The sequence below is a fragment of the Chlamydotis macqueenii genome, chromosome 2, assembly GCF_036417535.1.
Source record: "Chlamydotis macqueenii isolate bChlMac1 chromosome 2, bChlMac1.mat, whole genome shotgun sequence".
Lineage (NCBI taxonomy): Eukaryota > Metazoa > Chordata > Aves > Otidiformes > Otididae > Chlamydotis > Chlamydotis macqueenii.
The window spans coordinates 11,218,173-11,237,961 of record NC_141557.1 but is presented as its reverse complement, the minus strand read 5'-3'; the positions used below and the strand labels follow the sequence as shown (position 1 = coordinate 11,237,961).

The following is a 19,789-nucleotide window of genomic DNA, read 5'->3' as shown; positions in this document are numbered from 1 at the left end:
AGGGTCCAGCATAGGAGATTAAAATACGGAGATTACACTGTCAAGGACCTGGGAACAGTTTTTCAAGGTGAGAGGCAGAATCAACACCTTTGGTGAAAATCAGGCAAAAACCCCAAGTCTGGGAGGGAAACTGTTGGAGTCACAGCACAGTCCTGCAGTGAAATCCTCATGGGGATACACATAGGGGAATGCTCTGATGGTAGCTGGGAGCTGTGTTTGCTACCCATGCCACATATGGTATTCTGGGAGCTTATTTCTTTGCACATATACTTTCTAGCATTACAAATATTTAAAGTCTTTTTTGTGCTTGGGAAATTAAGGTGAATAACTGAACCAACATAAACTAAATTTGCTCTGATGTACGTGGGCATGAAGCCACAACACAATGTGGGAAGCTAATGCCTTTATTCCATATTCCCACAGGCATAAACCAGAGCAGAATTTGAACCTGTGGATTTATAGCAAATAAAATATCAAACATACCCTGAAATATGTTGCAGCTGTTTCTTATTCCATCATGGAGCTGATAAATAGCTAATCTCCAGTTCAGGCTTCTCTATTTAAATAAGCACAGTAAAAAGTTCAGCTATCTCTGACTGAACTACTTCAGCTGAATATCCTTAGTTCACTGCTTCTGGCCCCTATTAAATGCAATTCAGATAAAGTCTATTTTCTACTAGTATTTGTTTCTCTCTTGACACAGTCAGTATCTGCTCCTGCTAAAAGCTTTCAGACTGGAAGAAAAATCTACTGAAAAATACATTATTTAGTAAGCATAACTAAGCTTCACTAATATTAGGAGGGCAGAGGATTTATTCTGCGTTAACTGTTAACAAATACATTGCTCTCTATGGGCAGTCTCACCCTCAGCATTAAAACTGATAATTTTGCAGAGCTGGGACCAAAAAAGAAAAAGAGGACTACATCTTTCCTCGTAGCACAGCAGAGAAGTACAGCAAGAACTGTGAGACACCCTCAATTTGCCGTCTATTCTGCTTTATTGGCTCACCTGCCTTTTGCCCCAAAGGTGTCTGGCAGCTGCCCACTCCGCACACCCGGCTGCAGGCAACGAGCGGGCAGCTCTACCATACCCCACACGTGGCCAGACCCCACTCCCGTGGCACAGCCTCCCACAGCACAGCGTCACACGCAGCTTCCAAAGTCTTAGTTCCCTTTCCTGGCTCTGGTTGTCCTGTTACTGGTTTCCATTTTCCCTTCTGACGCTCCCATTATCAGGAAAGGTCTCCTCTCTCCTGGCACACCTGATCCAGGCAGGAGCAGGCTGGAGCTGGAATCAGGAAAGCAGCTGTGAGAACAATTCAGTAAAATTTTAGGTCAAATGTTAGGTGCCCCGTCCTTGTGATAATCGCATTATTACCACAATTGCACTTGCAGCGAATTAACAGTGATCTGTGCAGAGACACAAAATCAAGTGCAATAATAATACACAAGTATGAAAAACAACATGATCGCTACCTAATTAATTAATAACCGGTTGCTGATTAAAAGGGGAGCATTTGGAGCTAAATGTGGCCTTGACAACACTAACAGGATTGGTTTAGCACCGATTGTATTTTCCAATGAGACATATAAGTGCAAATAATTGCTGCCGCTGTATCATGGAATTAGTTCCATGACAGTTCAGCTGATTACCCCACGGTTTTATCTGTGTTTTGTAGCTGCAAGATCTGCTACCGTTTTACACCTTGCTAGCCGATAGCAAAACACTCTTGTCTGTTTACATGTATTGCATGTAATGTAGCAGGAGAAGCAGAATCAATACTGCAGCTATATACAGTACCTGCATCACAAAGGTTACCACGCTCGGAAAATAGCTGATGAAGACTTGAGGTAATGAGCTGAAACACCCTGAAGGTAATTCCTAGCAGCACTAAAGACAATAATATAACTTCGCCTGACATGGATAATCCTCTGCAGACTGAGGGAAGCATAATTTTTTTCTGGAAGAGAGTTTTGTGGTCTGCTGAAGGTTTGAGTGAGATATGGGAGATACCTTATGAGTGAGGAACAGCTCATAACTCAGGAGAGGTGGAACCTAAATGAAGTCACAGAGGTCGTTCTTATTTTATCACTGAGGGAAATATGCCCTGTATATCATTCAACCTTTTCATACATTTAGTTATGGGGATAATTCTGGGTACAACAAATTGTTCACATTTTTTTAATCTTGTATTTCATGAACAAAAAGCCTTTAAAGCAATTAAAAACAATTGCAGAGGGACCATTTGCCCTGTGAGTCCAAGGCTAGGGTCCATTACAGACATGTCTGATGAAATACATGGGAACTCTGTGGTTCATGTAGGGTACAGAGCTATCAACTAAATATTTTTGTTCTCTTTCTTTTGCTGCTGCTGCAGTGCAGAAGCTAGAAGGGACAATGAAGTAGTCAAAGAAGTTTGCCCATCCTTTTATCTCCCTCCATGGTAGCAACCATTCGTGCATTGTGAATATTTCTGCAGAAGAGATTTCTGTGCATGTTTGCAGACTGCTTTCCTAACAAAGTTAGCTTTCTGTGATCATGCTTTCTACTCCTCCTAGTAATCCTTGAGACTGTTCAACTATATTTGATAGCAGCAGATATCTCATGACATTTGGTAGAATATAAAAATTGTGACTTTGTAGAAGCAAGAGCAACCCAAGCTGGTCCTGCACAGGGGCAGTTACCTGCAGTTACCCCCAAGGCAGCAGCCGGTGGGCCAGGCAGCATGTTGGAAAGACATATCGAGACATACTGGTGTCTCCATGTGGTCCTGTTTCTTCTCTTCTTAACACAAGGGGATTGTGTGTCTGTTTTTTTAGATGTATGAGTCTGTTTGAGTCTAGAGAGTCATAAAGGGTGTAAGAAAAGTCTTGGGCTTATTAAGTGCTTCCCTATGGCTGCATGTTATCAAACTATTTCTTAATTAAAGCCTACACAATTATTTGCTTCAATGTAATCATGATATTGCTGTGGCGGTGACCTAAAACATGTTTTGCTATGATGCATCTCAATTTGTTTCCTTCAGGAGACAGCTGGACTTCTCTTTTTCACTTAAAATTGAATTCTTGGGGTGAGGTGTGGGTCATGTAAAAATGTGGGCTTCTTGCAAGTCATGGTGCACCTGGTTCTGACCTCAGCATCAGGCAGGAATCCTTTTGCTGGCAGCACAATGTTTTCCCAAACTTCAAGGGTACCACAGGTTCGGCACCACCGAGCTGCACCTATACTGAGTACAGGAGCCCATAGCAGCATGAAGCTGGCTTTAGTGTATGCACACCCAGAGCTTGTGCAAAAGCCCATCCTGCCACATCTTGGCAGCTCTCTCCTCCCACACCAGCCCTGGGAAGGCTGGAAGGGGAGAACTGGCGTTTGCTGCAAACATGGCGTCAATGGGATAGCAGAGGTGTACCGCTACAGAGACAAGAGCTCTCTGCATTTTCTCCTGGGGTGGCCTGGCTGCCGTGGACATCTCATACTTTCTACAGAGTAGCACATTGCCTCCAGAATTCTTGTTTCTGTAACACATATGTGGGCACTCTAGCCCGTCAGTTAGCTGTCCACGTAGGAATACACAATACAAGAAGGAGGCAGATTTCTGTTGTGTCTGTCTGGACTTCGCTGTACTAATTTTTTTCAAATAGAATTTTTTTTTTTTATGTTATGAGATCTATGGCCTTTTCTTGCTTTATACTGTACAGAACAAAGTAGTGAGTCACATTGTGGTAACTACTGGGGCATAGTCCCACTGATCCATGGAAAGTGCACCCTCACGGGTTCCCTGTGGATGGAGAGGCTGAGCCAATGTAGGTGAGATGGGAATGAGCGAATATGAGGGCAGTCATCTCAGTGCTTGATTGGTGGGGCCATGGCAGCAGGCAAGAAAAAAGCATTGTGTGTTTTATTTGTACCTGTGTTAGTAACCCAAAATTGAGTTTAAGTGCATTCTAGTAACAGCTGTGAAAAATTTTACTGTTTTTCAATGCAGTGTGTTGCCAGTTCAAAGGTCTATTAGTAATCCTAACAAAGCTATTTCTGCTTCTCTCAAATATAAGAAAAACTCACATATGGAATTGTTAAATTCTTTTTTTCTCACATATCTGGCTCTGATTTCTGAAGGGCTTAATTAGCAAAAAGCAGAAGGTTGAGGAATGGTTTATTAGAGGTTCAGCTGTAAACTGGGAATGTAGTAAGTCAGATGTCTGTTGATGAGTCTCCTATGGTACGTTTGTTATAGGATAGATGGGGCAGGTGCTAAAATCCTTAGTTAGCAAAATTGAAGCCAATCAGTGTTGACACTGGATTAAGCATGAACATTTGTGTTATTTGGCAGCTGTGAAGGGGTTTGTTAGGGAAAGGGGTCAGTCTGCAATGCATCTGGGGGGTTTGTGTGCAATATATCAAGAGATGAATGAGCCAGTGTTAGGGGGAAACCAAGTAAGTGGGCGTACTTTTTTTGACTGGGATGGAGTTAATTTTCTTCATAGCAGCTCGTATGGTGCTGTGTTTTGGCTTTGTGACCAGAACAGTGTTGATAACACACCAATGTTTTACCTACTGCTGAGCCGTGCTTACACAGCGTCAAGGTCTTCTCTACTTAATTCTCGCATTGCCGCACCAGCGAGGAGGCTGGGGGAGCACAAGAAGCTGGGAGGGGACACAGCCATAGAATCATAGAATCATAGAATCATAGAATGGTTAGGGTTGGAAGGGACCTTCAAAGGTCATCTAGTCCAACCCCCCTGCAAGGAGCAGGGACATCCCCAATTAGATCAGGTTGCTCAGAGCCTCATCCAGCCTGGCCTTGAACGTTTCCAGGGATTGGGCTTCCACCACCTCTCTGGGCAACCTGTTCCAGTGTTCTACAACTCGTATTGTAAAAAATTTTTTCCTAATATCCAATCTAAATCTACCCCCCTGTATTTTAAAACCATTACTCCTTGTCCTATCGCAACAGGCCCTACTGAACAGCCTCTCCCCATCTTTCTTGTAGGCCCCCTTGAGATACTGGAAGACCTCTATCAGGTCTCCCCAGAGCCTCCTCTTCTCCAGGCTGAACAACCCCAACTCTCTCAGCCTGTCCTCATAAGAGAGGTGCTCCAGCCCTTTTATCATCTTCGTGGCCCTCCTCTGGACCTTCTCCAACTGGTCCATGTGCTTCTTGTGTTGGGAGCTAAACTGACCAGGACAACTGACCAGGACAACTGACCCCAACTGACCAAAGGGATATTCCATACCCATTCATATGAACACTGTGCTCAGCAACAACAGCGGGGGAAAGAAGGAGGAACAGGGGCACATTCAGAGTTAAGGTATTAATGACAGATCCATTAAACTGTCTTTATCTCAACCCATGAGTTTTCTTTTCTCTTTCTTTCTTTCTCTTTCACTTTTACTTTTCTGATTCTCTCCCTACTGGGAGGAAGGGAGGGAGTGGCTGCATGGGGCTGAGCTGTCTGCCAGGATAAACCCACACCACTGAATCATATGGGGGCACAACTGCAGGAAGTATATAAAATCACCATTTATGAACCTATATTGACATACTGGTTTCCATTGAAGCCAGCAGCAAAATTTGGTTGAGTACAGGTTCCGTGTTAGAGGACCACATTTAGGGAATATTTGGAAAGATTGAGATACTGCAATTTAAAAACCACATTGGTGGCTGTTCTCAAATAGCTGCTGGGTTTCCATTCATACCTTCAGGGGCTGATCAATAAAGCATAATTATCTCCTCTGTTTATAGGGTGATGCTTGTTCTCAGTTTGAATCAAGAACTATTGAAAAGCCGTATGAGTAAGAACTGAATGTATGTGTCAGGATCAATTCAGAGTTTAAATTGCTTATAATGGCTTTTTAATGTCAATGCAGATATCTCCAAGTGGCCTAAAGAGAGGGTGACAAAAAGTAACCGGCTGTGTCACGGGCTAGTTTTGCTTCTGTAGTTTAAAGGGATATTGTCAACTGGAAACCTAGGCAAGGACATAATTGTAGTACTAAATACAGCACTTTGCATCTTGATGCCACAACTTGTGATTGTTTTATTTATTTCACCTTTCTTTTCTCCCTGATTGCTGTTGAGAGATTCAAATTAAAAAACAATGGAACAAAATAAAGGAAAGATGATCACTAACTATGGAACTTGTTGAAAGCGGGAAGCTGATCATTAAAGGTTTTGATAAATGAAATAACAGAACAGTTGCAGTTGGAAGGAATCTCTGGAGGTCGTCTAGTCCAGCCCCTGCTCAAGCAGGTCCAGCTACAGCAGGTTTTCCAGGCACATGTCCAGTTGTGTTTTGACTATGGCCACAGATGGAAACTACACAACCTCTCTGATCAACTTGTTCCAGTGTTTGACCATCCTGACAGAAGAAAAAAAAAAAAGTGTTTTCTTGTATTCAGATTGAATTTCTGTTTTTCTAATTTATGCCTCTTGTCCTGTCACTAAGCACTGCTGAGAGTAGTCTGGCTCTCTTGCCTTCATTTCCTCCCATTCATACACATTGATGAGATCTCCCTGAGCCTTCTCTTCTGTAGGCTGGACAACCCCAGCTCTTGCAGCCTCTCCTCATACGAGAGATGCTCTCTTAATCATTGCAGTGGACTTCTGTCAGACTCACTCCAGTACATCCATATTTTTCTTGTACTGAGGAGCCTAGCACTGGACCCAGCACTCCAGATGTGCCTCACCAGTGCTGAACAGAGGGAGAGGATCACCTCCCTTGACCTACTGGCAACGTTCTTTCTAATGCAACCCAGCAGGCTATTTTCCTTTGCTGTTTAGTCACATTGCTGGCTCAGTCAGCTTATTGTCCACCAGGACCCCAAGGTCTTCTCAGCAAATCCACTTTCCAGCTGGTCAGCCTCCAACCTGTCTGGGTGCATGGAGCTGTTACTCCTCAGGTGCAGGACCTTGCACTTCTTCTTGCTGAACTTCATGAGGTTCCTGTCAGCCCATTTCTCCAGCCTGTCAAGGTCCCCATGGATGGCAGCACAACCCTCTTTGCATATCAGCCACTCCTCCCATTGTTGTATCATCAGCAAACTTGCTGAGGGTACACTCTGCCCCATCAGCCAGATAATTTATGAAGATGTTAACAGTACTGGACCCAGTGTTGAGCCCTAGGGTACACCACTAGTGGCATGCCTACAACTGGACCTTGTGCCACTGTTCACAACCCTCTGCTCCCAGTCGTTCAGTCAGTTTTCAGTCCACTCCACTGTCTACTTATCGAACCCATATGTTGTCAGCTTGTCTATGATGATGTTATGGGACACACTGTCAAAGGCTTTACTATAGCCAAGGTAAATAATATCCACTGCTCTCCCTTCATCCACACAGCCAGTCACCTCATTGTAGAAGGCCATCAGGTTGCTCAAGCATGATTTCCTCTTCATAAACAAATGCGGACTTCTCCCCAGTCTCCTTCTTGTCCCTCATGTGTTTGGAAATGCTTTCCAGGAGGATTTGGTCCACCACCTTCCCAGGGATGGCAGTGAGGTTGTCAAGCCTGTAGTTCCCAAGTTCTTCCTTCTTGCCCTTCTTGAAGATAAGAGTGACATTTGCTCTCTTCCAGTCTTCAGGAACCTCTACCAGTTGCCATGAGCAGGAGCGGGACAGAGCAGAGTATTTTCCGTTTAGTTTTCCTCTGAGCTGGAAGTTGCTGAGCTAATTTCAGGAAAAGTATTTACAGCCCTTTTATCGTCGATGCTGGGCTGGAAACTGGATGAGAAGATCAAAATGGTCCCTTCTGGCTTTAAAATCTTTTCGTTTGAAATTACTCATAATTCTGCCAAGTCAAGTGCAGCTGATACAAATAAGTATCAGTTACAAATACAAATAAGTATTTTTGTAAGTTGATCATGTCCCTTTAGGATGATTATTTAATAGTCCTAAACACTCTTATTAATAATGTGTGACAGGCAACTGTGGTGGGAATGCTTCATGATTGCTCCTTATGCGATATCATGCTGGGACTGTAGACCCATGCTCTGCTGTTTACGTTATCTGTACTTCACTTCAGACATGTTTTATTACAGTACTTTGAAAAGGAGAATGGAACATTTTATCATATTTTCCTGCCAAACCCCTTGTGTCTATTTTTTCTCTTAAAGAATTGTTTTTATCATCTATCTTTTACTGTGTATTACAGCGTTATCTGCACCTGTTAAGGGAAAAAATGAATGGACTTACAGCGTACAACAGACTGACAGCAAATCATAGCATGGATGTTCCCTTCAGAATGACAGTTATACTCTAGATGGCATAGTGACTAAATAACTCATTGTGAGAAACTCCTTTTCACAGACAGTTGTTAAATTGAAGGTATTACCAAAACAGAACGTAAGAATTATTACTTGCTCTATGGTCATTTTTCTTTAGATAAGGATATCCGCCTCCTTTTTTTTTCCCTTTTACCTTCTATAAGATACAAACTGAAAGAACCAGTCCAGTCCTCAGCATCATTACAGCACCATTATGGTTTGTGCTGACTTAGTGTTTTCACTATAAATCCTGTTTTCCACATGAGTCTTGAGACCAGGGTTCATTTGCAGTCTGGACTTGTTTGGGGAAAAATATTTTTTAGTGCACGTTGAGGACTGAGCCTAACCCTTTTAAAATATACGGTAGAGTGACATAAAGATAAAAATTAATAATTTGAGATGCTTTCTATTGTTGCTCTTTCATTCCTGTAGCAAAGAAGCTACACCCCAGTTTGAAGTTGAGGTTTTGCTAAGATTTAATGGGAATTTCTTATAGTTCTGCATAGATTAGAATCAACACACTCAGATGAAGGGCTTAATTTATATAGAAAAGTGCATAATTTTTCGTAGTGAATAAATATTCCAGAAACTTTACTGCATAAATGCAATACACCCAGGTGTCTCCAGTACTCCAAAGACTGCAAGGTGTTTTGGTTTTTTAGAAGATCAGCGCTAGATCAGTAATTTAGATGAAGGCAGCTTGCTTCTGCTGGGACATACTGCAGGAGTGCACTGAAATCCACTGGAGACGAAGGGTTAACCTAATGCCCACAGTAAAGGCGATGTGAAGCCTTTGCTTTGGAACAAGGACTGGATAGCTGCTGCCAGCAGACCTGGGCATTGCTGAGGAGCTGCGGAGGACGGCGGTGTCTCCAGCCAGCATGGCTGGCTCTGGGACAGGAGGCCTGGCCACAGCTCCAGCTTCCATTAATGTCCACACAGTGTAGCTCAAGGGAGGAAAAATGTGGTTTTAAGCACATTTCCAAAACAGAATCCACCATGTGCTCGAGCAGTTCTTTGGCACCATGCACAGCTGACTGGAAGCTCTGCAATTTCCTCTGGCTCCTCATGCCCAAGAGGTCCTTGCTGTGCACCACTATGGTGGAGACCCTGGCTGCAGACACAGCTTCTCAGCAGAAAAGGGCTCCTACCTGCAGCATCCACAAACACCAAAGAAATTTGATTCCAGTTTAGCCCACTGCCTTGCCAGAATGGCACTACATGTTGGACAGGCTCAGCCAGCTCCCAAATTAAAGTCTAACCCTGTTTACTCTTAAATGGAAAGCCCTAGTTAAAGCTTTACTGGATTTATCTGGATTTAACCAGGGTCTGTTCCTATTGCCCATAGTGTGTTTGTTCGGCAATGTCAGTGTGCAGGGACAGGACAGAGTAGGAAGCAGTTCTCCACCATCTGAGCTCCTGTACCTGGGGGGTGTCCTCTCTGTTGGCCTAAGGACAGCTCACACTGGGCAGCCAGCTTTGCTTCACCATCAAGTTAGTGCCCAAACACACAAAAACCTGTCCAGCAGGACAGCTGGAGTCATCCTCAGGGCTAACTAAGCTTTGTCAGGCCAAGTCCTGCTCTCCAGAGCCTGAAGGTGAAATTAGGATTGACTCTTGCTTAAAACTGAACTAGGGAGGGAGGAAAAAGCTTTCATTCCTGTCTCTCTGCCGTCTTGTAAGTACATGACAGCAACACGGCCGCACATGGGTTTGCACTGGTTTAGCTTCACGCAGAGTTTAAAAGCCGATTTAAATTCAGCAGGTGCAAGTTTTCTGTGTGGACAAGACTCAAGCCTATTGGAAATCAATAGGCTTAGGAATTTCTGAAATCTTCCTCTGTGCCAGGCAGCATGAAATTCTCCAGCACTGGGGTAAGTGACTACTCAAGGTGCAGGTCAATGCCAAGCAGGCCAGCTGACTGATTCTGATAAAATCTGTTTTCTGCTTCCCTTTTCCTATCCCCTCTTATTTATTTTTTTTTCAGATACTGGTGTTAAAATGACATCAGAATCCTTGTTTCATCTGGCAAAGGTTAGGGACAGAGAGAGATTGAGAGGGCTGTTTGCAAAATTGTCAAGAACACGGAGCAGTCCAAGTGTAAAATCTATTCACCTTCACTTTATGCTGCTGATGGGTATAATAAGAAAGTATTTTTCATTCATCCATCAAAAAGTTAGAGCTATTTACACATATATATGCAGAATGCACAATGTGATTTGGCATAAATGCTTTGATCGCATGCATGTCAGATGTAACCTACTTGTAGCTCGACAACTGGGAGCGTTAAGGCATCTATCTCAAGTGCAGGCCAATAATAAGCATCATGAATCTTCCCTCCAGATCCTGCAGCACTTCCTAGACGAGGGGCTTTATTTGGCCTGGGCTTTCATGCAAGGCTTTCACTGAAAGCAAAAGCAATTCCATGTGCAGAAGAGCCCACTGCACCACACAAAGACAGCCACTTCTAGGGGATGAAGCTCTCCAACTTGAGCCAGAGCCTTGCTGTCGGGAGAATTGTCTTTTTTTCTCCTCAAAAAGACTTGAGCCAAGAAATGACAAACGAGCACAGAAAATGTCATGATATCGTTAACATCCAAACAAAGACAGAGGACATGTTCTGTGAGACTCCTCTGTAAAATTTGTGTGGCTTTGTCCTGCTTTTAAAGGAAAGAAAAAAGGCATCTGCTGCTCCAGCACACTGCAAAACACGACACGTGGAGAATGACGGAAATGCACAAAATAGTCTTTTGTGATGTGTGGAAGAGGCAAAAAGTCAGTAAGATAAGAAACAGTGCTCATTTGTAAATGGAGAATATTTTATTTCCTTGTATTTATACTCATAAAGACATCTGCTTTCCCATTCCAACACTGGCAGAGAGAAATAGCTTAAATCTAATATCGTGGTGTTAACCAGATGAAAAACAGCTTTGTTGTAATTGATTTTGCTGAATTTCACATGTACACACACATACATATACTTGTAATTGCAGAGGGATAAAACAGGCAAATTTGCAAGGTAAACTCATTTTCTAAAATAAATCTTTAAAAATAGCTTTTTCTCGTAAAAACTCAAGCAGGAAAAATAGATATTAAAGGTGTCTAGAAATAAATTTTTTAATTTAAATACCTTCCGGAAATATTTGCAAAATTATCAGAAATGCTGCATGAGTCTGGTCAGACTAATTAGTGGGAATTTTTTCATTGCTGCCGCTGGAATTTGATCTGGCCAGATTTACATAGAGGGATCATGTTTGAAGAGGGAGGCAAATACATTTTGTTTTCAAGACTGTCAAGTTTTGATCTTTTTTTGTTATAGCTTTAGAGATATTTATGGTGAAGGATTTTTCTGCTTGAAAATCATGAATATAAAATTTAGTATATTTCCACTTTTTGAATGAAGCCCGGTTGAAATGAATGCCACAAAGTAAAGTTCATATACAGTGAAAACCTCTAGCATTAATTACTCCTGAATGTTTGTGAGTACCCAAAATCCTGACATAAAAGCTATAATTTCTATGCAAAGTAGATAGGATGATTGAGTTATAATTAAAATGGTAATTATACCCTTAATGCTCTGTATTTGACTTTTCAAAAAATGTTATGCTCCAAGAAAAGCTATTTAAAGATCAGAGAAAAATGTTTGAAAAATGAATGTATTCAAGACATTCTAGATCTTTTAAAATCCAGTTATTGATTTTCACATGCTTTCATGTGTAGTCTGAAACATTTTCTTCATTTATTTTGGTCGATAGAAATAATAAAAAATCATTGGAACGTGAAAAGCTTAAACGAACGCAATATTCTCCAAGTTGATATTTAACACGATAAATATTTGAAATGTTTAAGGGCAGGCAACAGTATTCAATTGCTGACTACAAGCCTAAAAGCCTGGCCTTCGTCCTCTTAACTGGGTGACACCAAGGAAAGAGCTGGTGGGAATTCAGCAGCCCTGTAGTTCCTCCCTCTCCGGTTCAAGACGTGTCACGCTGCGCCCCACATGGGATAGCTATGACATTTCCTTTGATCCCTCATTGACTCCTTAGAATTAAAACAAGAGCACCTAAAGCTGTACATCAAATGTCAGGAGTGGCAGCCTACTCGCACCGTATCAATATTTGATGATGTATGGCTTGCTGGGAGGTGAAGGAAATGCTGACTGTGGCAGCAGTGACACCTGGGATGCTTTGCACTCACCCGTCCATGAGACACAGGAAGGGGTAGGAGAACTCTGCCTGTGTGGTGGGATGTGCCTGCAGATCCAAGAGGGGACTGTGCAGCAGAGCAGGGCCACTTCCCAGCCACTGCCAAGCTTGTCTTATTCAGCACACATGCACTCGCTTGTCTGTGCAATTAGTCCAAACTGGGATTATAAGCATCTTTATCCACTTTGGAGTCGGTAGACTAGTCCCTTCTGCTGCTAGAGTAAGCACTTCTCTGAGCAAGGCAAAAGGAGGGCCTTAGTCAGCTGAAAGCATTCGCAGTAAAAGCAGTAAAGTTGTGCAGTCTTAGACACTTGGGGTTTTTGTAGCATTACTCACCAAAAAAAAAAAAAGCCTTTGTCTCCATCCATGTGTTTACCCCATGTACCCATCACTTAACTTGAACGTCATGACTTTTCATTCTTATCAATCTGCAGATATGGTTGGAAATTTTTCCTTATGTCTTACAAAAGGCATGATAGGGACGTTTCAGGTCAGAGTGCTGAAATTTTGTAGTTTCTGTAAAATACCCAGCAGTGGTTTCCTAGTTTCTAGCTAGCTTTCTCTCGCACAGAAAGAGAAAAGAGCTGTGGACTTCACTGTTTCTGATCTATTTTCTGCTCTCTTATTCCACCCGCAGTGGTGGTGACGAGGTTTGGACAGGCTCTGAAATCGGGATAAAGCTGCAAAGTCACTGAAGGAAATTAGCTTAATTCCTGTTATGTGTGGTCCCTCCTCATCCAGTACCTGATGCAAAGCCAGGACTCACATTCATCTTGCTAGCGGATATTCCTCCTACTAACCCACAATATCCATCTCTTTGCAAAATGTCTCCTGGCTGGTGGCAGGATGATCGCATTTTCCAGTGTATGCACTGAGTAACATGTGTGGCACGTCATGTCTCTGCCCAGCACCAGGTTGTGCCACCCAGACCTGGCATCATAGATCTTCCCTTCTCGTGCCCTTATGCCATGTACTTGTAATGCTCAGGATCCCACTCTTCTCCGAGGGGACTAGAAATGGTAGCAGGAGAAAAAAGAGGGGGAAAAAAAAGCACATCTGAAGGGTACAAGGGAAAGGAGTTAGCATGTGCTAACAAGATAAACCTTAGTAAAGAGCATCGGAGAGTGATTCAGAAAAAAACAGTGAAAAGCCGAAGGGAAAAAGAATTGCAAACAAGCAAGTAGTGTGTGAGAAAGAGTGCAGAAATCTGGAAGGAAAGGCAGGGGTCAAGTACTATTGGCTGTCATCTTCTCTTGCCTTTTTGCAAGAAACATTTGTAACGTTTTTTTTCCTATTGAGTGAGTCTGTTTCAATATCCCATCCCTTGTTTCATATGGTGGTTTATCGTCTGTCTGCCTTCCGTAATTGAGAGCTGCTATTTGCAATCCCCTGCAGTAAGTTCTGAGTGACTGATTTTTAGTCATTGAGATTTTCAGAAATAGTACTAGTTAGCAAAAGGCATGCTACGGGTGTACATCAATGCCAGTTGGCCCGAAAAATTTGTTGGTAGGCATCACTGATAGCTATTAGCTATTCCAAATTTCTACAGATGTAGACTGAAATTAAATGCACAAGCAAGTTTTTTAAAAGCTTTGCATAAAAAGTTGAACTGATGAAATAGCAGAAATGTTCCATTTTTAAAGACAGAGGAAGTCCAAACAAAGCATGCTTAAGCGAAGGTAAATATTTCTATGGATTTCTCCAAGGTTTGGCTCAGATTCTGAAGTCTTTCCATATATAACAGAACTACCAGTTTGGCTGGGAGGCATTGTTGGGGGAAAAGGAAAAGCAATTTTTTTTCTAAAATTATGAGTGATGGTGGATTTAGAAGTTGGGTTTTGAAGTGCTTTACCACCAAAAAGAAAGCATGGTGGATGGCAGTCTCAGCCATGTCCAACTGGACTTGCCACATGAAAATTAATGCAGCTCACCCTGTTCTTACTAATTGAGGACCTCACCAGCTGTGGTTCCTTTGTCAAAACTGGCACATGCGTGTCTTTAATAGTTATTTCTTTCTTCTTCTTCAGTTTGTGCTACTCCATGCCTTTTGAGCTGGGTTTTAGATTTGAGGCTTTCTAAACTAAAATTCTCAAAGCAGGTTGTGTTGTGCTCCCTTTAAGGGACTTTGCTAATCTCTTAAGAGATTCTTAGAAATGTTTTTGGTATGAATGCTCCTGGATCCTTATCCTTCCCAGAGAAGAACAAGACCACCAGCTAAGGGATATTTTTTTTAAATACAAGGGGACACAGATAGAAGGATGGTTTTGTGGTGTCATCTCCCATTGGTGTTGAATGTGTTGAATTATGTTTTTTATAGCTGAATTTCACCTGCAGAGGAAATAGGTATTCATTTTTTCTCTCATGCGGATAAGATGTCCCATGTTGCTGACGTGCCAACACTGTGGTGGCAATACTTCTCTTTGCCACAGAGATTTCCGTACTGAGGCCATCAGAGAGACCATCCCTGGAGTACTACAGGCAGATAAATGCAGGTAGAGAAACTGAGGCACTGGGATTCGATAGCTGCTTCAACCAAATGGTTACAACTTCTGTCCAGGTCCATCGTGTCTATACAAAAGAGCATTAGGGACTTTCATCCTTGACATCACAAGTTGATACTTAAAAACCCAAGGGAAAATGAGGTTTTGTCCTTTTCTCTTGTATGACAATGCATTTTGCAATAATAAGTTCCCTCAAGTGTCTCCCAGTTTTGTACCCTGAGAGACTTCCTATCATCCTTGTCTTGAAAGACATGTTTGTACCTCTTTGATGAGAGATTGTTCTGTGGTTTTTTTAGATCCATCTTTAGTTCTGTCCTATATTAAGGACAAAATAAAAGTGGTAAAGCCTGAGATGTAAAAGTTTGGATAGAGGAAAAAAAAGGTAACACTACTACATCGCTGTTAGAAGCCGGTGAGTGTTAGTCTTCAACAGTTAAACCCTGTATGTGCTAAAGAAACAATAAAATACATGATGCATGGCATAGATTCTAGCAAAACAGTTGTTGAGATGTGTTGGAAATGTCAACTAAAAAAGCCTCCTTAGCCATCTTAATATATATAAAATGGCAGTCTACAATTTGGCATGACATATGTATATATATATATATATAAAGTATGTGATAAAATACAGCCGTACCACAAATTACAGCCGTACCTTGGTCAGCAAGGGTAAGACTCTTGTTCTATTTGTTTTCCAGGTCGCAGGGTCTGTGATAATTTCATTAGCTGCTGAGACATATTTTTACTGTGTTCCAAGGACAGTGTTAAGTGCACAGGACTCTTGTTATTGGCAGTGAAAATTAATATCTAGGACATTTCAATAGGATCTGAACATTCCACTACAAAAGCATGGCAATGTAATGAATGTAGAGCTAAATGGGATTTAGGAGAGGGGATTTTATTCCATTTTCTTGTGTAAGGAAATCACTTTATTCTGATCACTTCCTACTGGTACATATTCACTATTACTATGGCATGGAAACTGAACATATAGACAACCAATTTAATCTGCTGCTGAAACCCAGTAGATCTGGGCTCCCCATACAGGCAGAAGAGAGAAATAGTCTCTTGTGGGAAGAGATGGCCAGAATACGCCCATCGCTCAGCGGTCTTGCATGACTCCGTGGGCTGACTACTGGAAATGAGGGTAGCGACTGAAGTGTTCATCTAGAAATAGCAACCCCAAACATTCAAGAAAAGGTGAGGAGTGCTTAATTTCCTAAATTCACCTTTCCTAACACAGCTCCTCATGGTGTAGCCAACTGCCTAGGGACCATCACGCTGCTTTCCATCAGGACACCCTGCCCCTAGGACTAAAGCTTGTTATGCTCTACAGAGATGTTACAGCTCGCCACCTTTTAGTATTACTAATTAAGGAGAAAAAAATGCGTCACATAATGTTGTGTCATTTCACGGCACAAACTGAATTGAACCATCATGTTCCACCCCACGGAAACAGAGGGGTGGGGTACCCCAGGAGACAGATAAACCAGACTAATATGCAGATTAGGTTTTAAGAACATAAGGGATGGTAAGAAGAAGAAGAAATATAAAGGAGGAAGGAATATAAGGAAGAAGAAATAAAGAAAGTCTGTGTTGTTTGTGAAGGACAGAGACTCTGAGATACAATTGTGCTGCCCAGCCATGTATTACCCAGCCATTTGTCAGGATAGATATCTTGGGGCACAATGTGGAAGTGGTGAGAAACCATCAAACAGAAGAAAGTGGCTCTCTGGAGCTCAGGGATGGCTTGAAGGTGTACAGCTTCAGTGAAAGGATATTTTGGCACTTTGACACAAGAACCATAGAATCACGTTTCCCAGCTCAGTGACCTTGCAGAGCACTCTGCATCGCGAAAAAGAAAATGTGCTCATTTTAGCTGTCACCACTGTATGGGCAAAATGTTATTATTATTACTGCATTACTTCCCAACTAACCAGATGTTAAAATGCAGCAGATTACCCCTATTTCCCCACCAACAGATATGATGGCTTTTCTTTCTCTCTCTCCCCATGTCCTTTTCTTTTTGTTAATCAGTTTCATTTCTAAACACACAGAAGTTGCTGTGTGAGCCAGACTAGCGGTGCTCAACCTTGACAGGGGGACTCTGGGGTTTTAATGTTTTGTCAGTTGTAATCAATGAGAGCAAGGCTGATGATGCTTTTAAATTCCTGTCTGAGGTTTCCTTCCATTCACCCTGCAAAGCACAGGGGTTACACCTGCAGCGTATCACTCCGTAGTGAGGAAGGAAGAAACGGCTGGCCAGGTCCAAGAGTGTGTTGTGTGCCCATGTTCGCACACACGCACACTTTCACACCTGTGCTGCTCCGAGAAGAGAAAAAAAAAACAAACCCACAAACCACTGCTACAGGACACTGTGCCAACCTGCTACTCACCTGTGAAAATGAACTACCCAGATTAATTACCTGACAAAGGCTGGACCACAGCTGCCAGCTCAAAATGAGAGTGGCACGTCAGTGAGAAACAAAACCACAGACATGCTGGAAGGGCTTTGTGTGCACCAGCTTTCTTTTTTTTTCCCCCCCATTTCTTTATTTTATTTTTTCTTCTGAGAATTTCTCCACTGTTGCTCTCCCTTCTTGTTTGCCTTGCAGTCGTGCTGAGCTTCTGTGGTCCATGTTGGGATAAACTCCGCAAAGACATGGAGCAAGGCAACACAATTAGAACAGAATCGGGAATACTAACAAGGTGGCTGCACTATTAGCCACTGCCACCAGTATCACACGGGTGGTGGTTAAAATGACGACAGCTGCATGAGCTTCATGTTGGTTGGAGCTTTTCACTCTTCCTGATTCCCTTGGAGGACTCAGAAGTGGTACCAGAAGCAGGTAGGTTTTCTCCTGGAGTAGACCAGGCAGACAACCTCCGTGCTCGTGTTGCTGAGTGCAGGATCCACTGCTACCAGGGCTCAGCACGGCCACAGGGCCAGTGCTGGCCATAGCGGGGCTGTTTTACCGCTCATCCTCCCTCCTCACAGAGTGGAGGGATGGGCAGGACAGTGCTAATCCCGTGGTAAACTTGGCCATAAATCGAAGTAACAGTACTTTGACACTCACCTCTATCAAGGAAGTTACATGCAGGGCTTCACCAAATGTTCCCATTTTACAGACTGGGAACGGAGGCAGGGGTTGACGGCACGCCTGGCATCAGGCTGCAGGGGATCCAGGCACAGGGGCAGAAACAGTCAAAATCCCTGAGCCTTCACCCACCCCCTGCCCTGCCTGCCCATCAGACTCATAAATACTTCTCAGTGCTAATTTGACCATAGTGAAAACAACACTACAAGATGTTGCAGTTTGAAGCCTATATACAGATTTGGGAAGGGTCCTGATCCTGTAGTTGAAATATTTGCAATGCAGGCAGGGGCGACCTAGAGTAGCAGCGAGTGCGTGAATCACTGCTCACCCTGGAGCCGCCTGAACCGCTACCCCATCCGTTACACCTCCAGTTGTTTGCAAAGCCTTTCTCCACCCGGGGGGGAATTTTCAGCCAGATGTATGCAGAAATTGTCAGATTAATTTGATTTTTGGGGGGAGGCAGGGGGATTTAAGTGAGGGGTTTTTTTGTTTGTGTTTATTTCTCCCCTCTGAGCTGCTTTTCATTGTGCATTTACTAGTTCTGGAAGACAACACCCTGCTGACACTTAGAGAAGCATCAGTGAATAAAGTCTGTTGTGCAGGCTGCAAAGCCATCTGGACTTTCTACTGAAAAGGTTGGACATGGTTTTAGGCAAGATTTTATCACGTCTGAAAAAGAAAACTTCTGTACTCAGTACCTCTTCCAAGGTTGATGTCAGATATTTTTTTTCTTTTCTCGACTGCAAAACAAAAAAAATTGACAAACAGTTGGAAGGCAGTAAGGATGGAGATACAAATCTCTAGAGGAAGCTTCGTCAAAGGTAGTGGAGTATAAACAAAAAATAAATTAGTTTTGGTGTTATCAGAAACTGGACAGACTTTGATTTGTATAATAGTTTGTCTGGGTTTCCAGACCACATAGACAATGCTTCTGAGAGGCTAAGCACAGATTCACTCAGCAGAAGAGATGGGGCAAATGGTCAAACACACAATCACAGGAGAAGCAGCGATGGAGAAAGACAAGAAAACAAAGGTGCAATGTCACACAGCCTTGAAATCCTTCACTTTTTTGCTTTTATTGTTTTCAGGGGCTCCAAGCAGCATGTTTTACCTTGTTGTACATGTTTATCAGCTCTTCAGTCCAAGAATTTCGTGTAGCCCTTGCGTGCGACCCCCCCCACCCCAAGGTTTTGGCAGGACAGTTTCATAGACTGAAAAGGGTAGTGCAAGGCTTGTGTGCCAGCTCCTCCTTGCTGAGGAGCCCTGCGAGCAGAGCAGGAGAGAGAAACATGCTGAAAGTAATTTATTGGGATGCCCTTTAGGTTATGTCCAGCGATTACCTTAAAAAGACAGATTGGTGACATAGGTTTATATATTCTGAGAGCTGGGTATGAAGCTGGTTATTCCTCTTTTCTCTTTGAAATTGCTCTCTGAATTTTGGGAGATTCTTTCTTACCCCATGGCTGTACATGGAATCCCAGACATGTAATGCCAGACACCTTAGAGATCTTTAGAGGTATCCTTCCAGAGTTATGGTGTGCTGATAAAAAACTGGTTGTCTCAGTTATATAGGAATAAATGTTTGCCTATATGACATGAATTTTATAGAGTTTGGCCAATTTGTAAGCAAAGTGCTTTGAGATTTTTCTGTAAATAGTTAAATAAATAGAAATAATTTATTTTTAATTTAATTACTGGGTTTATCCATTTATTCTTTGTCCT

At 42.6% G+C, this 19,789-nt stretch overlaps 1 protein-coding gene across 2 annotated transcripts in view; it reads left to right on the top strand.

Moving 5' to 3' along the window:
• The window catches only part of ADARB2 (adenosine deaminase RNA specific B2 (inactive)), a 320,892-nt gene that overhangs the window by 226,150 nt on the left and 74,953 nt on the right, over positions 1-19,789 (top strand). The window lies entirely within an intron of this gene.